This window comes from Dendrobates tinctorius, unplaced genomic scaffold (genome assembly GCF_039654945.1).
Source record: "Dendrobates tinctorius isolate UK_male_01 unplaced genomic scaffold, ASM3965494v1 ptg000202l, whole genome shotgun sequence".
NCBI lineage: Eukaryota > Metazoa > Chordata > Amphibia > Anura > Dendrobatidae > Dendrobates > Dendrobates tinctorius.
In genome coordinates, this window is record NW_027361869.1 from 1,546,865 (window position 1) to 1,568,596 (window position 21,732).

Sequence of the window (21,732 nt, forward strand, 5' to 3'; positions counted from 1 at the left end):
TTGGCACAAGGTTAGAGGAAGCTGGGTTTTTATGAAACTGGGAAATTTGCATCACGTGGCCTTTCCCAAAGAGGAAAGTGAACAAGCCATAATATACATATATTTAGCCCTATTAGAGATCATTTCATCTTCATCCTGTTTACCTGTTAAATAAATAAAAATAATAACAGTAATGTTGACCAGGGGAGCCCAAACTTTTACATGCCACTGTACATAGAGGCACAAATCAGTTTTTCATAACAATGACATGAATGTATGACATTTCTTACGTCGCTCAAAGCTAAACCATTTCCTAAGGACAGAATGTCTGTGTAAAGCCAGGTCATTTTTGTAATTGCATTTTAATATATACTGGAGGCTAATGTGATGGTGCTGCGATATTAAACTGCGGAGAGCCCCATGTAAACACAGCCGTACAGAAAAGTCACGCAGTAAAATCCAATTTATACGCAATGTCTACAGAAGCTCTTTTGAAATATTCTATATACTGGACAGAATATTTGTAGAAAATCTCTAGGCGACTGCTGTAAATCCAACCTCATCTTATTAAGAGATGAGGGTGTTAACCATGTCTGAAGCTTCTGGAAAATGTTGGCTAAATATGAGTCCAGGAGGGATTCCTAAAAGGCATTTCACTGTCTTTTATCATTCCCTTTCTTTAAAATAGTTGTCCACCTAAAACAATCCCTTTTCGTTAGAAGGATTGGATGGTCTGATTAAAAAAAATATGTTTATAGAGTCCTGATCACAGTGATCATCCAGAGAAAATCCTGGCAGGAAGTGTCCAATTTCCCTACAGTGCCACCACAGGAAAAGTTAGGTATTACACCACTGAAATAAATGATTGGTCCAAGTGCTCAGGTCATCCAAAGCCTTTTAGTAGCTGATTGTTGGAGATCTAACATGAGGGACTCCCAGAAAGTAGGGTAACACACCATGAATGTTTAATTGGTAGGGAGTCATCAGGGGATTCATGGAGCCTCTCTTCATTTGTGCGAGTACAATTCCCATCATTCCTTGACAGTTTTGTGATATGTACTGTGTCGTCACGGCAATCTAATTAAATCCAGGTTCCGCTGGCGGCGTATTCGGGGTTTTCTGTCCAAGGGAACAGGCATTACATTGTGACAGCTTCACTTCTCCGCAGCCTATTGTATTACATAGAAATAAATCCCTGTAAAGCTCGGCACCGCTTTCCACTGTTATTAAAAATGTAGACAGGTTCTCCGCTCAATCCAGAACCACTATTAATAATTCTCTTTTTTTTTGCAGGATTGTTCTTTTATCAAATGTTTATATTTCCAATTCTGGTAATAGGGGCAATATCATAAGAAAGTGATCCATGGGTTCTGTATAATGTCTTAGCTTTTGGTAATGCTCAATGGCCCATGAACAGTGGGGGCCCGATGAAGTACAGTCCCGCCCTGTGTCTGGCATCTCCCCCGAAATCCGCCATTCATATGTGGCAGCCGTTGGGAGGACTTGTGCTGGCTGTGTTACATAGCAGACACCCGCCTGAGATGGGAGCTACTCTGATCACAACAGTGCACCCCTTTAGATGCTGTGGTGAGCAGTGAACCATAGCATCTAAGTGGTTAGATATCACCCCAATGTGATTGTGGAAATCGGATGGGTTGTTCTTCATTAAACCCCTGGATTCCTATGTATGCCCCTGGTAATTTTGATTTATTTAATTTTATTAGATTTTTTTTATGTACTTATTATTTATATATTACTATTTGATTTTTATTTATGCCCCTGGTAATTCTGAGTTATTTGATTCATTTATATTTGAGTTATTATTTCTATATTATTATTATTATTATTTATTTGATTTTGTATGTATGCTCCTAGTAATTTTGATTTATCGGATTTTACTTATTATTGTTTGTTATATTACTGTCATATTATTATTTAGTATATTATTATCTTATAGTTTATTTTACATCATTTTATTTTACTTTTTTGCAGCCGTGTTCGTGTCTAATGTTGTAAGAGTAAATTAAAGGGTTTGTCCAGTTAAAGAAATTATACTTGCATGAGCGTGAAATTGCAAATTTTACAGCTACTAATATGCTTCTATTATCAAAAGTGCGCAGATCTTTATCTGTGACGTCTCTTTTGGACATTTGCTTTTTCTCCTGTCATAGTGAATGCTTAAAACACGGCCGCAGGGAAGTTCTGGGGTTATAAGGAAAATTTACCATACAGGTGGGCATAGCAAAAAAACAAAAAAAACCCCAATTAAACTCAAGGTGTTGAATCCAAAACCAGTCCACCAGTGTGTATTATCTATGTTGGCCTCCCTGGGTTATGTGGGCCGATTTAACCCCTTCCTCTGCCGCGGGAAGACAAGGTGAGGGCGGTCGTCGTTATTCATGCTCTCGGCATCCGCTCCTGTGAGCCCCCTCATCATCTCCTCTCTCGCTAGGCCTCACAGAGCTTTCATCTATGCACAAAGAAGGCTTCTCCTGAATATGCCCCTCGACGGCCCTGAGAGGAACACAGCGTCCTTTCTTCGTGTCCCCTTGGTAACATTGTGAATGGGTTCTGCTCCGCCAGCCAAATATTAGAGACCCAGGGACAAGCAAGTTTGTGTCACAATCTATTCTGAGTTTCCGACATACCGTACCCCAACCATTATCCTCCGAAGATGACCATGTCTCCACTCCGACCACAGCCACAAATGTCAGAAATTAATGCACATCGCACTAACGATGATAGGCACGGAGCGATGAGGCATCAGCGCCTTCCTCAGATCCGCTGCGGGGTTATGGTGACCTGGGAGGTAATCTGTGACTCTGTATTACAGATCTGCCTTTATGGCCAGAAGTTATACCCTCAACAGTGGCCACAGTCAGGATGGACGCCTAGGTTTCCATCCACCATAGTGATCCAAGGGAAATGGAAAAAACAAAACACAAGTATCTTAGACTCACATTTTCTATTCTTTACATAAGATTTTTTCAACAGTCTCATTACCATCACAGACAGGATTACAGTGATTGCTAACACCTTTGTGTTGAGGAAATATAAGACAAGAGCCACAATTCATAGTATGTCATGTTACAGTTCACCTCCTCCTGTACAATGACTGATAAAACTAAATAAATCTAGGAATGTTATGTATGTATTTATTATACTCTGTTATATAGCTCCATTAATTCCACAGCGCTTTACAGACATTATCGGCACTGTCCCCCCATTGGGACTAAATATCTAAATTCCCTATCAGTATATCTTTGAGGTGTGGTAGGAAACACGGCGAGAACATACAAAACACAAACTCCTTGCAGATGTTGTCCTTGTTTGAACCCAGGACCCCAGCGCTGAGCCACCGTGCCGCCCCTATACAGTAGATTACACAGGATCCACTATTCACCATAGGTGATGTCACAGCTCACCTTCTCCTCCTTCATTACAATGACTGATAACTCCTCTATATACACTAGCTAATACAAGATGCACCATTCACAATACGTGATGTCACAGCTCACCTCCTCCCCTCATGTAGAGACTGATAACACCTCTATATACAGTAAATTACACAACACAGGATCCACAATAGGTGATATCACAGCTCACCTCCTCCTCTTTTCACAGTGAAATTTTCCTAAATTAGAGTATACCTAGTTTATACTTCTATAACAACAAATAGGGTCTGAGTCTGCAGTGCCGCTAATGTCGAAGTGAAGAACAGTAAGTAGGAGTTTAATGACACTTAGTAGCCATTGTTTTCTTTTCATTTTAATTATAGATAGCAATATCAAAAATAAAAATCATCATCAAGCATTTAAAAAAAAATAAAAAATAAATAAAATTACATAAAAACCTGATTTAAACAGTAGGTCACTTCTGATTACACTTTCCCCTTAATGTAAAAGGAGTCGTCCTAATCTATGTGTCGTCACAAGTGATGTCACATACATGGGTAGTCCGAGGCTCAGTGGCTCACAGCGCATGCGCCATGGGAAAGCGTGCTTCAGTCGTCTCTTGTATGTGACATTACATACGATGACTCGGACATCGGGGGTAGACCTGAGCAAGGGAAACTCACATGTATGTAGAGCAGAATGATTACAGGATAATATGTGTTTGATTCAATGGAATTCATGCTCATTCTAGTGTTTGGAGTCTAGTGGGCGGTCCTAATCAGCGACTAGAACCGCCCACTGGACTCCTAAGAAGGAAAAGATTGAGTTACCCTCAGTCTTTTCCCACAAACCTATATATCAATGTGCTCAGTTCCTGTTCTGTAACATGCTGCAGGCAGATTAGGCTCCATGAGTCATTTGACAGGTTCCCTTTAAAGCATCCAAGTTAGTGGATATTATTGTCTTGACATTTTTGTGCCTCCTGGGTTGTTTTTTTAACCATAGGACCATACAGGACATGTAGAGACATGCTGCACGCTGCCCTTTGAGTTCAGCAAACAATTTATATCTGTTGTTTTTTTCATGTGCCATTAACCTTGATGAATTTAACCCTACTAAAAAGCAAACTTACTCGTTATTGCAGAAAGTGATCCCCTTTAATGGCATAAATCAGAGCGTTTTATATTTGCCTGGGGTCTTAATGACAACTACAGGGAACTTGCGGCTCTCTCTGTGGCTAAAGGATTGGATATTGACAACTTTATATTAAGGAATTGCTATTTATGCAATTTTCTTAATAATTTAAAGGGGCTGTAAAACCATTTAATGTATCCTGAAATAGATAAAAATAAGCACCCCCTCACTCTGGGGTATCTGGCATCTCCATACATTACATGATTACTCTCTTGATTTTCATAGAGAAAGTGTAATGCCCGCTTTCTCCTGTGGGGGTGCTATAAGAAAATTGAACACTTATTGCCAGATTTATGTGCAAATTATAACTGATCCATGGGGTTCACAGCTGTAGGAAACCTTGAACTAAAGAAAAAAAAGAAAAAAGTTAATCAATAGATAAAATATATAGCGAATAAAAGGGAATTGTCCGATGTGAATTGTCCCTTTAAGTGCACATGCTGCTAAATGCGTCATCTGTAAAATTGGAATTTCCTAATCTCAGCGCTTGCTGCCTGGTGCTTCACAATTGCAGAAGTAAGGGCGCCGCTGATGTTTTCTCTCAATTTTATTTTTCAGTAATTTAAGGCTTTTTGTGTAGACTGCAGGACGCCATATAAATAAATGTATATACACATGTATACATGTGTGAGTCATCCGCTCCGTTCCACGCCAGCGACGCCATTGCTGCACTGCACACCCGCTGACTTCAGAGAGTTTAACACCATGAATGAAAAATGATATAGACTGAAAGTGATATTTTCATCCTATGCTCAGCCAGCTGAGTAAATGTTACAGGTTAATTTGAAGCGGTAATTCACAGGAAAAATCCTGTCCGTATGCCAAGGGTACATCTTTCCCACTAAGGAGAACCTCTGTTCATACATGGATGTCTTAAAGGGAACCTTTTATGTTAAATCTGCAGTCCGATCCGCGGGCAGCAAGTTATAGAGCAGGAAGCGTTGAGCAGATTGATATTTGTGGGAAAAGATTCAGTATAACTTGTAATTCATTTCATTTCCTGCTCATTCTGAGCTTAGGAGTCCAGTGGGCGGGCTTAGTCAATCAGTAGAACCGCCTACTGGACACCCAAGCCTGAAATAAAAAAATTATAAAAATTGACACTCAACTATTTCCCACACACCTATATATCAATCCGCTCAGGTTCTCCTGCTCTATAACCTGCTGCCCGTAGATTGGACTTTATGAACAATGTGTTCGATTCTCTTTAAAGTTTTGTCTCCTGCCAGATCAGAAAGACAATAGGTGCCTTCACTATATTCAGTAGGGTTAGGGTTTCCTTACCCCCCTCCATTAACATTCGATGGCTGTTGACCTAACAATACTTAGGCCGAGCGTTCGGCCATCCACATTGAGAAATCTGCCGACAGACTTCTCTGCTGGCGGGTATCTGAGAACAAAGTAATCCGTTGTTCGAAATCTCTGACATGCCCAATGGGCATTTTCCCCGGGGATCACTTGGCCAGCATCCTCACACACATTAGAGTGTCAGCCCAAACCGTCAATAAAGGCAAATGCGTCTGTCGTTAGTCTAATCTTTAGGGGGGGGCTTTACTCTACCAGAATGTTTTTGGGAGACTCCATGAGAAAAGTGGGACGTCCTAAATGAAGGGACCCCCAATTATGGTGCTGGAATTTACTACCTAAACCAGATAGGCTTGGCATTTGTTTTCCCCTCTATGGCCTTTGACCATTGGGCCAGTTTCCAAACTTTGCCTGTTAGTGATGAAGTCCTACAAAGGTCTTACCACCCAGTAGTAAAGCGGTTGAGACCAACCAAAACTGGGGACCCTTTCTCCAATTCCTGTCTATGTACATGATTGAAACTAATGAAGTCTAGGAATACATACCAATGTTGGTAAGCTCAAGATACTTATGACTTGTCCCCAGGAACATCCAAAAGTAGATGGGAACACCCATCTTTGGTCTGGGTTAACCTAAACCCTACTTTTTGGACCAGACATGCACAAATCTGAAAGGATTGCTTATGAAAATTCTGAACAGGTCCATCAAAAATCGCTGTTATGTCTATGATTGGTGCCTGAAAAGGTCTGGGGTGTCTTCCATCGCCCTCCTCTCGCCATCTTCTCTTGCTCCTTCTCTTCCATCTTTTCTCCACTTCGCACATTAGCTTCTGTCGACTCCATAACACATAGTAGATCATTTCTCACCCATGCCTTCACCATCACATCGCCTACGGGAAGATAGCACCTGCATTTGGTGTGAAGCGAGTTGACAACACATAATGGTATTTTTTTTCCCCTGGAATATGATTTTCCGCAACTAGATAGAAAATGGATCACAAAATGCCCTTCACTGACGGACACGGCTCCATTTGCGCTAATGGCTCAGAACAGAAGTTGTGTCCTGGGTCATTTCCAAAAGTCTGTTTCTAAATAGGTGACGATGACCCTAAAAACAGATGTAGCTCATGGACATGATTTGATTGCTGCTACCGTCATCTGTATTCTGCACGAATCACATCATTCTCGTGCACTATAACTAGCCGGGAGCCAGATGCTGAGGTCGAGATGGTGTATTATATGGATCCATGGGCAGGACCAGGGTCAGCATTGTTATGGAGCAGCGGGAGGGTTTTCAAAAGGGGTATGAATCGTCTAGGGTGGTCTTGTAGGACCAGTTAGAAGCTTCCCCTATAATATTGCGCCAGTCATCATTGGTGGTTTTTGTTTTGTTTTTATCTTTTTTTTCTCTTGTGCCTTATGTTTTAAGCACAAATTCAGGGGGTGGGTTTATCTTTTGAGGCATGTGGATCCATGGAAAAAATTGGCGACATGTCCAATTTTGATGGAAGTGTCTGATCAAAATCAGCAAAGCAAGTCTATGGGTCCGTGGAAACCATCGGGCAGCACTCGGCGGACATCCGAGTGCGGTCCGATTTTCAAGGACTAACTGGAGAAGGTGGAGAAACTTTTTTTTTTCTCTCCATCTCTGAGAAAAACTGATGCCACACCACGCTGATACAACTTTGATCAGAGTCTGATCAGCATCATCAGACCGTTTTTCTCAGATGGAAAGACAACGGTCATGTGCACCTGGATCTGGCTAATTGATGAACATACTGTAGAAAAATGGAAAAGAGCTTAAAAAAGGTGCAAAATAGACAATTAGTCGGAAAAAAAAGTAAAAAAAAAACCAAAATCACCCGCCCTCCCCCCAAAATGTGCAAGTACGATAATGAATTGTCAGCTAAGTGTCTTGGTGGAACGTCTACTGCCTCTTCTCACCATAATCCCGTCGGTGAGGGCTCGGAATCTATCTTTGGCCCGTCAAATGTAAAATTAATGAAGATCTGCCATTTTGAAGCCCTGTAAGAATTGGTTTATTAACCCTTCAGCCTTCACGTATGTACTCTGCTGAGAGGAAGTAACGTTCTGTGCAGAAAGACACAGCAACAATACAAATCCTTCTTAATCAGCCGCTGTTGAAGCAGCGAGACTGCAGAACACAATTACGCCTGACCTAGCGAAGAGGTAAGTTGTAAAATGAGGCATTTACAAAAGTGGCGCTGCTCAGATTACACTGACTGTAGAGAACATTGTGAAGGCTACATCTGAAAAGAACCTATAAATGTCTGACCCCTGTCTGGGCACCTACATGTCCGGCTTCATGGTGTCACCAGTTTCCATAATTGATCCTATTTTTAGTTCTTGGTGACATAGATGACTGAGCACATTGACCCGAGATGGAGGTCCAACCTCAGCACTGACATCTGGACAGACCTCGGATTCCTAAGGGAGAGTTGGTCATGAGAAGGTGGTATGGGGTTGGGGTACCATACAGTGGTGGTCTCATAGCAAGGTCCTATAGTCTCCACATTCGGAGCTGGTAAGATTTCCCCGGTTCTTTAAATTTTAGAGTCTTTGGATAAAAATAGCTGATGTCTTCCATCAAGGTCAAACATAATCCCAGGAATCGAGGCCGCATGAGCAATTAGGCTTTGAATTAGTCAATGTCGGAGACACACATGGACAGCAGCCATTCACCGAGCAGATCCTGACTCTATTTAGGTTAAAGGTTTAAACATCCAAGACGCGATGTCTTCAGTTCCCAGAATTTGATGTGGTCAACCCCCCTGGGACTGGATCCGGTCAGGGACTCATTAAGTCGTGACCCTGTAAAAGAAAAATGAAAAGCTTCCACTAAAGTCTGGAAATATCTATTAATAAAATCTATATAATCGGTGATATAATGAAATTACGTCACCACATACAGGGATTCGAGCCAAGTCTTCATTATCGTACATTTTTAGGATCACGTATTAGACCTAGACCCGAGTGTTATCCCCTTCACATCACAGACCATTTTGGTTTTTTTCCAACCAGTCTTCCAAGAGTCATATTTGTTTTTTGTCTCCATAGTCTGTTTTTTATTTGCAGGATGAATTATCATTTTGAATGAGGCCATTTAGGGTTTTTTTCTCCATACAATACAATGGAAACAAGAATAAAAAGTTAGCTTTATCCTGCCATTTTCTGAAACTTTCTTCACTTTTCCATTAATGGAGTGGTGTAAGTGCTTTTTTTTTTTGGTGTTGCGCTGTACCATTTTAGGATACATACAGTATGTTTTTTTTTTTTTTTTCTTGCTGTTTTTAGTCCCCGTAGGACACGTGAACCTGCGATCGTCTGATCGCCTGTTGTATACGGAGATCTGGGTTTTCTGTCCTTTAATGGGACCCTCCATTGTTTAAAACATTTTTTTCTTATTTTTCTGAAGGTTCCTATTGAATGACAGCAAGAAGACATCTTAAAAACCATGAGGAATAAAAATCGCAAGAACTCTGCCTTTATTTAGCGAAAAAATATGGTAAGCGCAGACAGAAAGTCGCTTTGAGGCCTAGTTTACGAGACACAGTAATTCAGTCCTGGAAAGAGTTTGGTTGCTAAGGAGGGTATCCTTAGCAACCGGCGTGTCAGTCACCATTCAGGTGATCAGATGAAAACTCTTTTGGCCGTTGCAGCTGAAAAGAGGAAATCGGAAAACCAGGGGAAGAGTCTTGAGGAGATCATTTGCATATTCCCAGTGCCTTCTGGGATAAGTGAAGAGTCTCCGCGAGCTCAACGATCACTGGGTTTTGGCCGTTGCAGCTGAAAAGAGGAAATTGGAAATTTGGCTCATCTTTCATCGTTTTTAAGAAATCTCAAGATGGAAGAGGCCAGGAGCCATTTGGTGAGCTGCATTTCTTGCTACATGTTCACAGACTTACCAGTGGAAAAGCCAAACTTCACATGCCACAAATGCAAGCTTGTGTCCCTGTTGGAGGAAAAGTTGCAAAATCTCGAAGAGAGGTTAGCTACGTTGAAGATCATTAAGGAAGGTGAAGAGTTCTTGGACAGAGCAGAATTATCTCTTCATGTTACAGAAAGAGAAGAAATTCGAAGTGCACCTGAAGAAAAAGAGGAATGGAGACATGTGACCCAGAGAAGCAGGAGGATCAGGAGGCAGTCAGCACCCATACTGCTCAGAAACCAGTACCAGGCTCTCACGCAGGAAAACGATGAAGAAATACATCAGGATAAGACTTTGCCAACAAACAGCAACCTTGTACGCCTTCAGAGTCCTCCTGGATGGAGAAAGAAAAATGTTGTGAAGAAGAAACGGAGAGTGGTGGTCATGGGGGATTCCCTGCTGAGAGGAACTGAGGCCGCTATCTGCAGACCGGATATAACTTCAAGAGAAATGTGCTGTCTTCCAGGTGCAAAAATTAAAGATGTGTCTGACAGGATATCAGGACTCTTCAGACCTACAGATGACTACCCATTCCTGCTACTACATGTGGGGACAAATGACACCGCAAGAAACGACCTGGAAACCATCTGCAGAGACTTTGAAGACTTAGGCAAGAAAGTGAAAGAACTGGGAGCGCAGGTGGTCTTCTCTTCCATCCTCCCAGTGGATGGCCATGGAACAAGGAGGTGGAATAAGATTCTGCAGGTGAACAACTGGCTACGTCGATGGTGCCGTCAGCAACGATTTGGATTTCTGGATCACGGAGTGAACTACTTATACGATGGACTACTTTCTAGAGATGGGGTGCACCTTACGAAGACTGGAAAGCATGTATTTGGAAGTCGCCTTGCTACACTTGTAAGGAGAGCTTTAAACTAGAACAACATGGGAAGGGAAGCAAAAGACCAGAAAAAGCCATACACCTGACAAATGCTATTGAGAACTCTGCTATTAGAAGTGGAAAGGAAGAACAAAGACGAAAGAATCTAATTAATAAAAATATTGGAGAAAGAGAAACCAATCACAAACTAAAATGTTTCTATACTAATGCACAAAGCATGGGCAACAAACAAGGAGAATTGGAACTACTAACACAGGAACAGAAATATGATGTCATTGGAATCACTGAAACTTGGTGGGACAATACACATGATTGGAATACAAGACTAGAAGGATACAACTTATTTGCAAGAAACAGACTTGATAAACGAGGAGGGGGTGTCGCATTGTATGTTCGAAACGCGTATATCTGCACAGAGATTGAAGCTTCAGAGACTGGGAGTTCTGTGGAAACTGTTTGGGTAAGAATACAAGGACAGAACAATGGAAAGGACACCATTGTAGGCATTTACTACAGGCCGCCTGTGCAAGCCGAAGATATAGATGAACTCTTTATGCATCAGATGGCCAAGTTCTCCAAAAAATATGACATAGTTGTCATGGGAGATTTCAACTATCCAGACATTTGTTGGGAATCTCTCTCAGGCAAAACTAACAGGTCAAGGAAATTCTTATCCTCTCTTGCTGACAACTTTATCTTCCAAAAGGTAAGGGAGAAAACACGGGGAACTGCTACCTTGGATCTAATCCTTATAAACAGGGAGGAAATGGTTGAGGAGGTAAAAGTGGCTGGGACCCTAGGAGGTAGCGACCATGCTATTTTAGAATTTTGGATAACTAGAGGTGGAAGACCTGTGAAGACTCAGACGTCAAGGTTAGATTTCAGAAAGGCAGATTTTAAGGGATTCAGAAAGAGAATTGGAGGGATCCAATGGCTGGATATCCTTAAAGACAAAAATGTCCAGGAAGGATGGGAAATCTTGAAAAATGAAATTCTGAAAGCACAGTTGTTAACAATTCCGAAAAGAGGGAAGAATAGGAAGCATTTAAGGAAACCAGGATGGATGAACACAGAACTTAAGCACATGCTAAAAAGGAAGAAAAAAATGTTTATAAAATGGAAAGAGGGAGGCATATCTAAAGAAGAATATAATGCTGTCTGCAGAACCTGCAGGGCACAAATCAGATTAGCTAAAGCTGAAAATGAACTGAGGCTTGCAAGAGATGTCAAAAGCAATAATAAAGGATTTTGGGGATATGTCAAAAGTAAAAGAAAAGTCAAAGATGCTATAGGATTTTTACAGGATGAAAATGATGAAATGGTAAGACAGGATGTTGAGAAGGCTGAACTTTTAAATTCCTATTTTGCATCTGTTTTCTCTCAGAAAGGAAATGCAACATCAACTGTTATTCACTGTCCTATTAAGGGAATAGAAGAATCCAGGATATCTATAAACAGAAAGATAGTGAGGAAACACTTAGCTAACCTAAATGAATTCAAGTCTCCAGGTCCAGATGAATTACACCCCAGAGTACTGAAGGAGATAGCAGAAGAAATTTTTGAACCCCTTCCATAATCTTTGAAAATTCTTGGAGAACAGGAGAAGTGCCAGAAGACTGGAGAAGAGCAAATGTTGTTCCTATCTTCAAAAAGGGGAAGAAGGTGGACCCAGGCAACTATAGGCCGGTGAGTCTGACTTCTATACCAGGAAAGATCTTTGAACAAATTATTAAACAACATGTATGTCAATACCTGGATAAGAATGAAGTGATTAAACAGAGTCAGCATGGGTTTCTAACTAATAAGTCCTGTCAGACTAACTTAATTTCCTTCTATGACGGTATCACTGATTGGGTGGATCAAGGAAATGCTGTAGATATAGTATATCTTGACTTCAGCAAAGCATTTGACAAAGTCTCTCATACAATCCTTATTGAAAAAATGACTAAGTATGGAATGGACAAGGCAACTGTTAGGTGGATTCATAACTGGCTTTGTGATCGGACCCAAAGAGTGGTCGTAAATGGCTGCACATCCAGTTGGAAGAATGTCTCAAGTGGGGTACCACAGGGCTCTGTCCTGGGCCCTGTATTGTTCAACATCTTTATCAACGATTTAGATGAAGGAATTGAGGGTAAACTGATTAAATTTGCTGATGACACAAAGCTAGGAGGGATAGCTAATACTAGAGAAGAGAGAGAGAGGATTCAAAAAGATTTAAATAAACTGGAGAAGTGGGCAGCAACTAACAGAATGGTTTTTAACAGGGAGAAATGCAAAGTACTACATCTGGGCAATAAAAATGAAAAAAGCATATATAGAATGGGAGGAATAGGGCTAAGTGACAGCACATGTGAAAAAGACTTGGGTATACTAATAGATCACAGACTGAATATGAGTCAACAGTGTGATGCAGCAGCAAAAAAGGCAAATGCAATTCTAGGATGTATTAACAGAAGCATACAGTCTAGATCACGTGAAGTCATTATTTCCCTCTACTCCTCTTTGGTCAGACCTCATCTGGAATATTGTGTCCAGTTTTGGGCACCACATTTTAAAAAAGACATCAACAAACTGGAGCAAGTTCAGAAAAGAGCGACCAGAATGGTGACCGGTCTGCAAACCCTGTCTTATGAGGAAAGGTTGCAGGATTTGGGAATGTTTAGTTTGCAAAAGAGAAGACTGAGAGGAGACTTAATAGCTGTCTACAAATATCTAAAGGGCTGTCACATTGTAGAAGGATCAACTTTATTCTCATTTGCACAAGGAAAGACTAGAAGCAATGGGATGAAACTGAATGGGAAGAGACACAGATTAGATATTAGAAAAAACTTTTTGACAGTTCGAGTGATCAATGAGTGGAACAGGCTGCCACGAGAAGTGGTGAGTTCTCCTTCAATGGAAGTCTTCAAACAGAGGCTGGACAGACATCTGACTGGGATGATTTAGCGAATCCTGCTTTGAGCAGGGGGTTGGACCAGATGGCCCAGGAGGTCCCTTCCAACTCTACGATTCTATGACTTCCTCACATGATCCCTATTAAATCTGTTGCGCCAAACACCAGTGAATTTGTATATTGCCAAATTAAAGGGGATGTCTTATGAAGACAATGCTTGTCATTATACCCAATGCTTGAGGCCCCTTCTAAAACCCCAATTTTCCCATTATTGTATTGATGGTGATTCAGCTGAAGGGCCCCCCCATCTAATATTACTTCAATGCCCGGATGTCCTCGGCTTCCACTGGCAGAAGAATCCGCTGTTTGTATTGAGAGTGTTTAAACGGAAACCTCCTTTAATGATAGCTTCCATGTTAAATCCCTACACTCCCCTAAAATACCCACTTTTGGGCATAGTTTTGATAAACCTACCCCTTCTGAGTGTCAGCTATCAATAAATTTTCAGAAAAAAACGGGACTCTTTACAAATGTAATATTTGACGGTCGCCCCCCCCCGGGTAATGTCGCCACGACTCATCCATAGTCGTCATTCTGGCAGCCAGAATAAAAGAGTTTTCTATATCACTCTATCCATTGACAATATAAAATGGCAACCTGCCTTTTGGTTATTTTTACCACTGAAGTAAATAGATGCTAATGGAAGACTTTCTGCAAAGGAGCCCCCCATACACCTTAGATGGCTGTTGGCTATCTCGCCTGACTCCTATCACAGGAGTGCTTGCTCTGCCGAGAGTCCTGTGTTTTCTATGGGAGAGCCGCTAGCAACCATTTCCGATGGCGGCTTATGTCTTAGAGAACAAAAGGATTATCATTCTGAAATCGGATATATCAGATCCTTAAAGGGATTTTTCCCACGAACAAAGTTCATTTTAATCAATACATCTTGGAATAATAATAATTTGCACAATTGGATGTATTTTAAAAAAATGTTCCTGTGCGGAGATAACCTTATAAACGTGCCCCTGCTGTGTACTGTGTAATGGCTGTGTCTGACCGTACAGGAACATGCTCAGATCGTACCACAGCTCCTGGGCAGGGGGAAGGGGCTACACAATATACAGACATTACAACACAGGATCACAGCTGATTCTTTTTGTGAGTTAAAGCATTTCCCTGCCTGTTCTTAAAAAATGTTTAACCTCAAAGAAGGAATTATCTGTGATCGCGTGCTGTAATGTCTGTATATTCTTTAGCTCCTCCCCCCCCCCCCCGCCCAGGAGACGTGGTATGATCTGAGCATGTTCCTGTACGGTCAGACCCAGCCATTACACAGTGGCGGCACAATTTATACGATTACCTCAGCACAGGAACAATTTTTTTTTTTAAACACATCCAATTTTGGAAATTATTATTCCAAGATCTATTGATTAAAATGAACTTTGTCCATGGGAAAACGCCTCCAACATCATCTGCCAGGGGTCCCCAAATACATTAGACTGTTGGCCGAACCATCTATCGGTATGTGTGTGACACTAGCGCTGACATGTGCAATACCCAATGTTCTACATCCGTGCTTTTCTGAAGTTCTTCCGATAGACCCAGTGTCGGGCTCCGGCGGCTTCTGCTCTCGTTGATCCGAGCACAGTCTGTCGTTATTTACCAATGACTTGTGCGCTGATTCATTCACTTACTTGATATATTCCCATCAAGAACTTATTTGTCTGTGAATCTGACTCATCCGCTTTGGAGGGCGGCTATAGGATTCCAACTATTCTAAAAGATTAATTGGATGTTCACCGAGGCTGGGAGGGGTGTATAAAACTAAATAAAATGTCCTTTATTTCTAGAATTAATGTAACTAGTGTTCATAGGCATTTTACTACTCATTTGATGATGAGCTGCAATACCAAATATCGTCTGTGAATAAAAAATGGTGCCGTTTCTGGAAACATCAGACCTTTTTATCTACCCCTTGACCTCAACCATAAGAGACCCATAGCAGACACAAAGTTTTATGGCTCAATACACACATCCATGAAAATCATGGATCCGAGCATGAGATCCGTGAGACTCACAGCAGGTCCTATTCTGAGTCGTGTTGGTGGATCAGACTCGGCCAATATTGTCAATGGGGATCCGTGAAACACCGATGCCAATTGAAATGCTTGCGATTTGCTTCCTTTTTGCTTCAGTAAAAAAAAAAAAACAAAAAAACCTGAATTTTAGAAACACACCGTTTTTATTCTCAGGTGTCGTCCTAGCTGCATCCATTTATTTTCTACTGATGTGTTTGTTCCCAAGCCAGTAAAAAAAGACCCCTGTAACATATAGGACAGATAGAAAGGAGTGTCATGGCAGGATCAGACTACAAAGGGTTTGTTTGTAGTCTGTTACCATGGATACAAATAAATCTGCACAGAATCAATATTTTTGTATAAGATATTGAAGGGGTGGACTTCTCCCTATAATAAAAAAATCAAGTGGTTAAATATTATTTTAAAAAAATAGAATAGTCCAATGTTCCTATTATGCGTCACACTCATTTCAAGAAAATGTTGCCTCTTCAAACATTTTTGTTTTAGGAAATCATTGTATTCCCCATAACATAACAATTCGGGATCCTGTGCTGATCCTCCGTTATTTCTTAGAAATTAATGAATCAATTAATAACTGGTTGTTACAAGTTGAGGGTGTGTCCCTGCACACTCTGACACTGTCCAATCAGTGCAGCCATACAGGGACACACCCCTATGACAAGGGTAATGGTAACGCCTATTTGTCAACTATTTCATACATTTCGAGGAGGAATTATAGAGGAACAGAACAACACAGAGTTTTAAGAAGAGGTGATCCAGAACTGTTATTTCATGAAGAATACAGTTATTTAGTAAAAAGCAGAGTGGACTTATCGCCTTTAATTATGTATATCAATGCTAATGTGCTGTTTAAATACAAAAGACTTGTGAGATTAATTGGCAGAAAACAGATAATGAGATAAATGAATGAAAATAAATCAGTTAATGGATAAAAAATGAATGGGGGAGGGGTGTCCAAACAATAGGCAGCCCTATCTATCATATCTAATGCCAAGGGAAGTGGAAGAACATGCTTTAGGCTGGAATTATACATGCAGTTTTTGTTGCACTTTTTGAGCCAATAGTGGATTCCAAAGAATTTGGAAAAATTGGAAATAAAGAGGACGGACTTATAATTCCCCTTCCTGCTGGATCCACTTCCGGTTTTGGATCAAAAAAGCAGAATCAAAACTACAGAGAAAAAAAAATGGCATGTGTACTTCCAGCCTGCATTTTGGAATAATTTAGCAAAATTGACAAAATCTTTGCCCTTAGTGAATGGTTTGCTTTTAGAGTATGAAAATCAATACTTGCCATTTGATGGACACGCAGGTTCAAGTTATCTGCTGCGTTCACACGCTGCGGCCAGAGATCATTGAGACGTTGCGGTCTTTTAACTACTCCGTAAACAATAACTTAATTTTGCAAGGAAACACGTCGGGAGGGATAGCTTTCGGCTGACAGCTGTCTCTACCGACCTCCCATACACATGCACACTTGGCTGAACGTGCATGTATTATTAATGAGGTAAGCCGCTGCCAGCTGCTTCTGGCAATGGCTAATCTTCCCAGAAAACTAATGGATTGGGCATGTTAAAATCCAATATGTCTGATCTTTTATCCGCCAACATTTACCATTGGTGGAAAGTTAGGAAACCCCCATACAATTTAGATGTCCGTCTGGCAGGAAATATGTAAAAATGTCTGCCTTACTACTATACCCATCTTATCTCTAGCTCTGACAACCTCTAGAATCCTTAGCAAACATAGATAGGAAGGATCTGAGCACCTACTTTTCTATGTGGTGGTCCAATAGACTTTATACTTTAGGTTAGGTGCCCCTTTAAGTCTTTGTATGGTTCAGTACACAAGTAGGACATTACCGTAAAAAGGCTGCTGCTGATTTACGAACTTTATCGAATAGTCTAGTGAGGTGCCCACTCCACACATAGAAATTTTATAACGGGCACACAACAAAAATCAGGCAACATCAGCTAAAACACATAACAATTTATAAGATGAGGGACTTTTCCCTCACAGAAGATAGACCATCCCGGATATTTGTAGTTTGCATTCATGGGACAGAATAGTGACGCCAATCGTATTGTCCTCCAGGTAGCCAAAGTCACTGATCTGTGGTCAGCAAGAGGATTGTCAACGATTCCTTCTTAAGTGCCACACGAAGAAACACAGAAACACTTAGTCAAATGCCTCTTGGGTAAGAGATATTAAGGCCACTTCTGAGAAAGCTGGAGATCCCGCAGAGCAAAATAACATTAGTCTGAGTTTTTTTTCCTTTACAGATGGTGGAGAAAACGGGCAGCAACCTTCGAAGGGCAATAAGGCACTCACAGTTTGCAGCACAGCCCACGTTCACCCCCAAAAGCAGCATATTCACTCTTCTCCAGAAGGTTTCGAAATGTTGGTGACCCAAGAGCCTTCACAAAAAAAATGCAATGATATGATGTGAGAAGATAGCACGTAAAATGCATATAATTAACCAAGATGGACTATTCTGGGTCAAAATACTAGGGATTATGTCAGAAATGTGGGCGATGTGAACATTATCCATGTTACATGACGTTGAGGGGGATTTATGATATGTTCTACAGGGCGGAGGTTAAGGTTAGTGGTGCAGGCACTAGTGGGTTAAGCTTATACCATGGGTGATTATTTCGTTTCGGAGAATGCCGGTCAAACATGTCCAATCACAATAATAAGGAGCAACGAATATGGAAATTATTCACGTTGTCGGTTTGGATAATGTTGACATAATCATGTTTCTGACATTAGTTGTAGCTTATCAATGAAAGTCATCATGCCACCCACCTTCTGTGACAGTGAATACACACGTTAATGGGCACTGCGGGTATAATACAAGCATTCCTCTGAAGTCATTCAGTACTCTGCTCCCCCAATTTTTCTGAAGAGTCTTTACCTGGGGGTCTACCACAGGACGGAGTACCATTTGACCCTGCTGCATAAAAAATAAAAGAAGAAATCCAGTTACAGTCCCCCCTGTTCCTCTGCTTCGGCCTCCGCTCTCCTTCTTCTTTGTCGTTCCCGCCGGGACCTCCAGCACAAAAATGCTGCCACCAACAATGCCGCGCCTGCAGCTAGTGCCGCCACTGACACCGCCTTGGCTATGTCCATATGGGGACCCCGAAATTTGAAAGTAATGCATGTGGCAGCAATGCCAATCACCAATGCCACAGCCCCGAAGGGGAAGATGCAGCGATGCCAGGACTTTTCTGCACCACCTGTGGCCAATGCCAGTTTGTTGAGGGTGGCCGTTGAGTCTGTGGCTACCTCACCTGCAGTCGGAGGCGGTGGGCCTGGCTTGGCAGTCTGTAGGCATGATAAAGAGTTAGACTTACACACAGTCATAGTCTTTTGGGTGGAAAAAAAGAAGGCCCCTTCCCCACTATTCTCAGTCTCCAAAGGCAGTAGAGTACTGGGTTCTTCGTCAATGGAATTCGGAAGAAGCAGATTCCCCTCTATTGTGAAGGAGATCTCTCGGATACCAGCTCACAACCTTGCAGCTTCTCTCTTGCTTTCTACCTGCAGCTTATCACTGGCTCATCATCTATTGATCTGGATGTGTCCTACAGAATCAGTCTCCCAGGGTCTTTTCTGGTCTTTGTGCTTCCTCTGGTCTCTGATTCTCTTTCCAAGGCTTCCTCTTCTTCTTCTTAGCTCCTCTCTTCTGTTCTCTTTCTTCTGCGAGTTCTCTGACTCTGTCTCTCTCTGTCTCTTTTGCTCCCTGCTTCTCTCCAGTCCTTCAGCTTATTGGTGGAAGTACAGGATGGTGGGCGAGACTCCCAGACGCTCGGATTAACCCTTTCCTGTCGCCCGCTGGCACATTGCATTTAGTGATGTTTTTATAATCGTTAACAATTATACAAAGCTGGAAATTTCCACAAATAATAACAAAGGGAAATGTAGCAAATGGTGAACGACTGGTGCCGTAATATATCCTCGCTCATCCTCCTTGTCTCTCTATGTATATGCCATACATGTATAACGTCGGCATCGATTATGTCTCTAAGTGCTCCCTGTTTTCACCAGTTTGGGAAAATGGACCAAAATGGGTGACATCATGTGCATCGAGAATTCTGGATATACTACACAGATGTAGCAGCTGCCAACTTGACCAGCAGAGCGCCCAATATATGCCGTAACCATGTTCTACATTATTTAGGTTGACTTCCAACAAGCAGTACGCTATACTACATCCATAATGGGCCACAGTCATTTAGGTGGCTATAATATCTGTAGGTGGAAGAGATGTGAGGGTGGCAAAACCTTAATGAAATGACCACCGGAAATTGTGGTCTAGGGGTTTGGACTTCTCAAAAGAAAATGGCCAGTAAGCCAATATACGTCGGAACTGAAATTCTGTCTTGGATAACGGGGTAATCTTCTCAAAGAGGTTTCACAGTATTTGATATATTCACTCCTCTTTAGGTATAGAGGCTATACATTGTTTCGTGTTGTGTCAGAGCATTCCTTACAACAGCACAGAAAACAGGAGCGTGGTCAGCTGATGACCATACCCAAGGGTAGGACTACTGGCACAGATGTCATGTAGCTGCTATGGGGCCCACCACCTCTTTCCTACAGACGACAGATGTCTAATAGAACTACAAATTCATGCAAGTGTTAAAGGTTTCATATGGAAGCTTGTAACTAAATTAGATAGTTATCGGGCAAACGATCCTTCCTTCGATTTCTCCATACACAGGAACGCTCGGCTGTCAGAGCTTCCTCTCTCTACATCATCTGGAAGTAGCTCATCTCCTTGAACAACAACAGGATTGGGGCGAATGAATTCCTGCTGCTCGATCTTTATATCCCCTGACAAACCCTGTTGGGAGATCTATCCAACCTATACAGAGGCCCAAAAGTAAGGCGACCAACTCTCACCTCCAAATCAGGTGGAATTGAGCATAATGATGAGCTATTAACACAGCAAAGGGCCCATATATTATTCTTGCACAGGGGTCCTTTCCTGCTCCTGTTCCCATACACAATACATGGCCAAGCAATCTTCCTTAAATCGGTGGGTTCTGCCGACTTATTTAATGTGTACAGTGGCCTCAACAGATAGAGCTGAGTCAGCTGACTCAGCCGGTGACCGAAGACTGGATCTGCCCCCATCCACCTTCCCTATGCCATGGACTTCTATAGCCCCATCCACCTTCCCTACGCCATGGACTTCCATATCCCCCACCCTGGATCTGCCCCCATCACCCTTCCCTATGCCATGGACTTCAACAGCCCCATCCCCCTTCCCTACGCCATGGACTTCTATAGCCCCCACCCTGGATTTGCCCCATCCACCTTCCCTATGCCATGGACTTCTATAGCCCCATCCTGGATCTGCCCCCATCTACCTTCCCTATGCCATGGACTTCTATAGCCCCATCCCCCCCCCATCCACCTTCCCTATGCCATGGACTTCTATAGCCCCCACCCTGGATCTGCCCCATCCACCTTACCTATTCCATGGACTTCTATAGCCCCATCCTGGATCTGCCCCATCCACCTTCCCTATGCCATGGACTTCTATAGCCCCATCCCCCCCCATTCACCTTCCCTATGCCATGGACTTCCCTAGCCCCCACCCTGGATCTGCCCCCATCCCCCCATCCACCTTCCCTATGCCATGGACTTCTATAGCCCCATCCTGGATCTGCCCCTATCCAACATCCCTACAGTCCCTATCCCTATTCCCTTTTGTGCGCTTGCTTTGGCAAAACTAATGTGTATTTAGTCCTGCCAATAAAACTTCTTTGAATTTGAACAGACACACAAGGGCAGTAATACCCAGGGTCCTTGAGCATGGAGCTAAATTACCCATTTTCCACATATGTGGACATCAGGCCAAATTCCAATAAATTCTTACATTTAAGTTAAAAATGTTGAAGCCCCATTTTATAATTTTTCTTTTAACGGGGCACAGTAAACTCCAGCTACTTTCAATGGCTTCAATGGCCCAAAAGGAGATCTTCTCCAGCACCAAAAGAAGGCAGTTAAAACTTAGTCTTTAATCATATAGGAAAAAAAATTGGGAAAATATGTGCATATTAAAAAA

General features: G+C 42.0%; 1 long non-coding RNA gene across 1 annotated transcript; it reads right to left on the reverse strand.

The window, feature by feature from the left end:
- Nucleotides 1-17,529: 17,529 nt before the first annotated feature.
- LOC141057063 (uncharacterized) lies at nt 17,530-20,855 on the reverse strand. Its single transcript, XR_012221970.1, has 2 exons — nt 18,465-20,855; nt 17,530-18,073 (listed from the first exon to the last, which is right to left on the reverse strand). It is a non-coding gene; the product is annotated as an uncharacterized lncRNA (long non-coding RNA).
- Between the last annotated feature and the right edge of the window lie 877 nt (nt 20,856-21,732).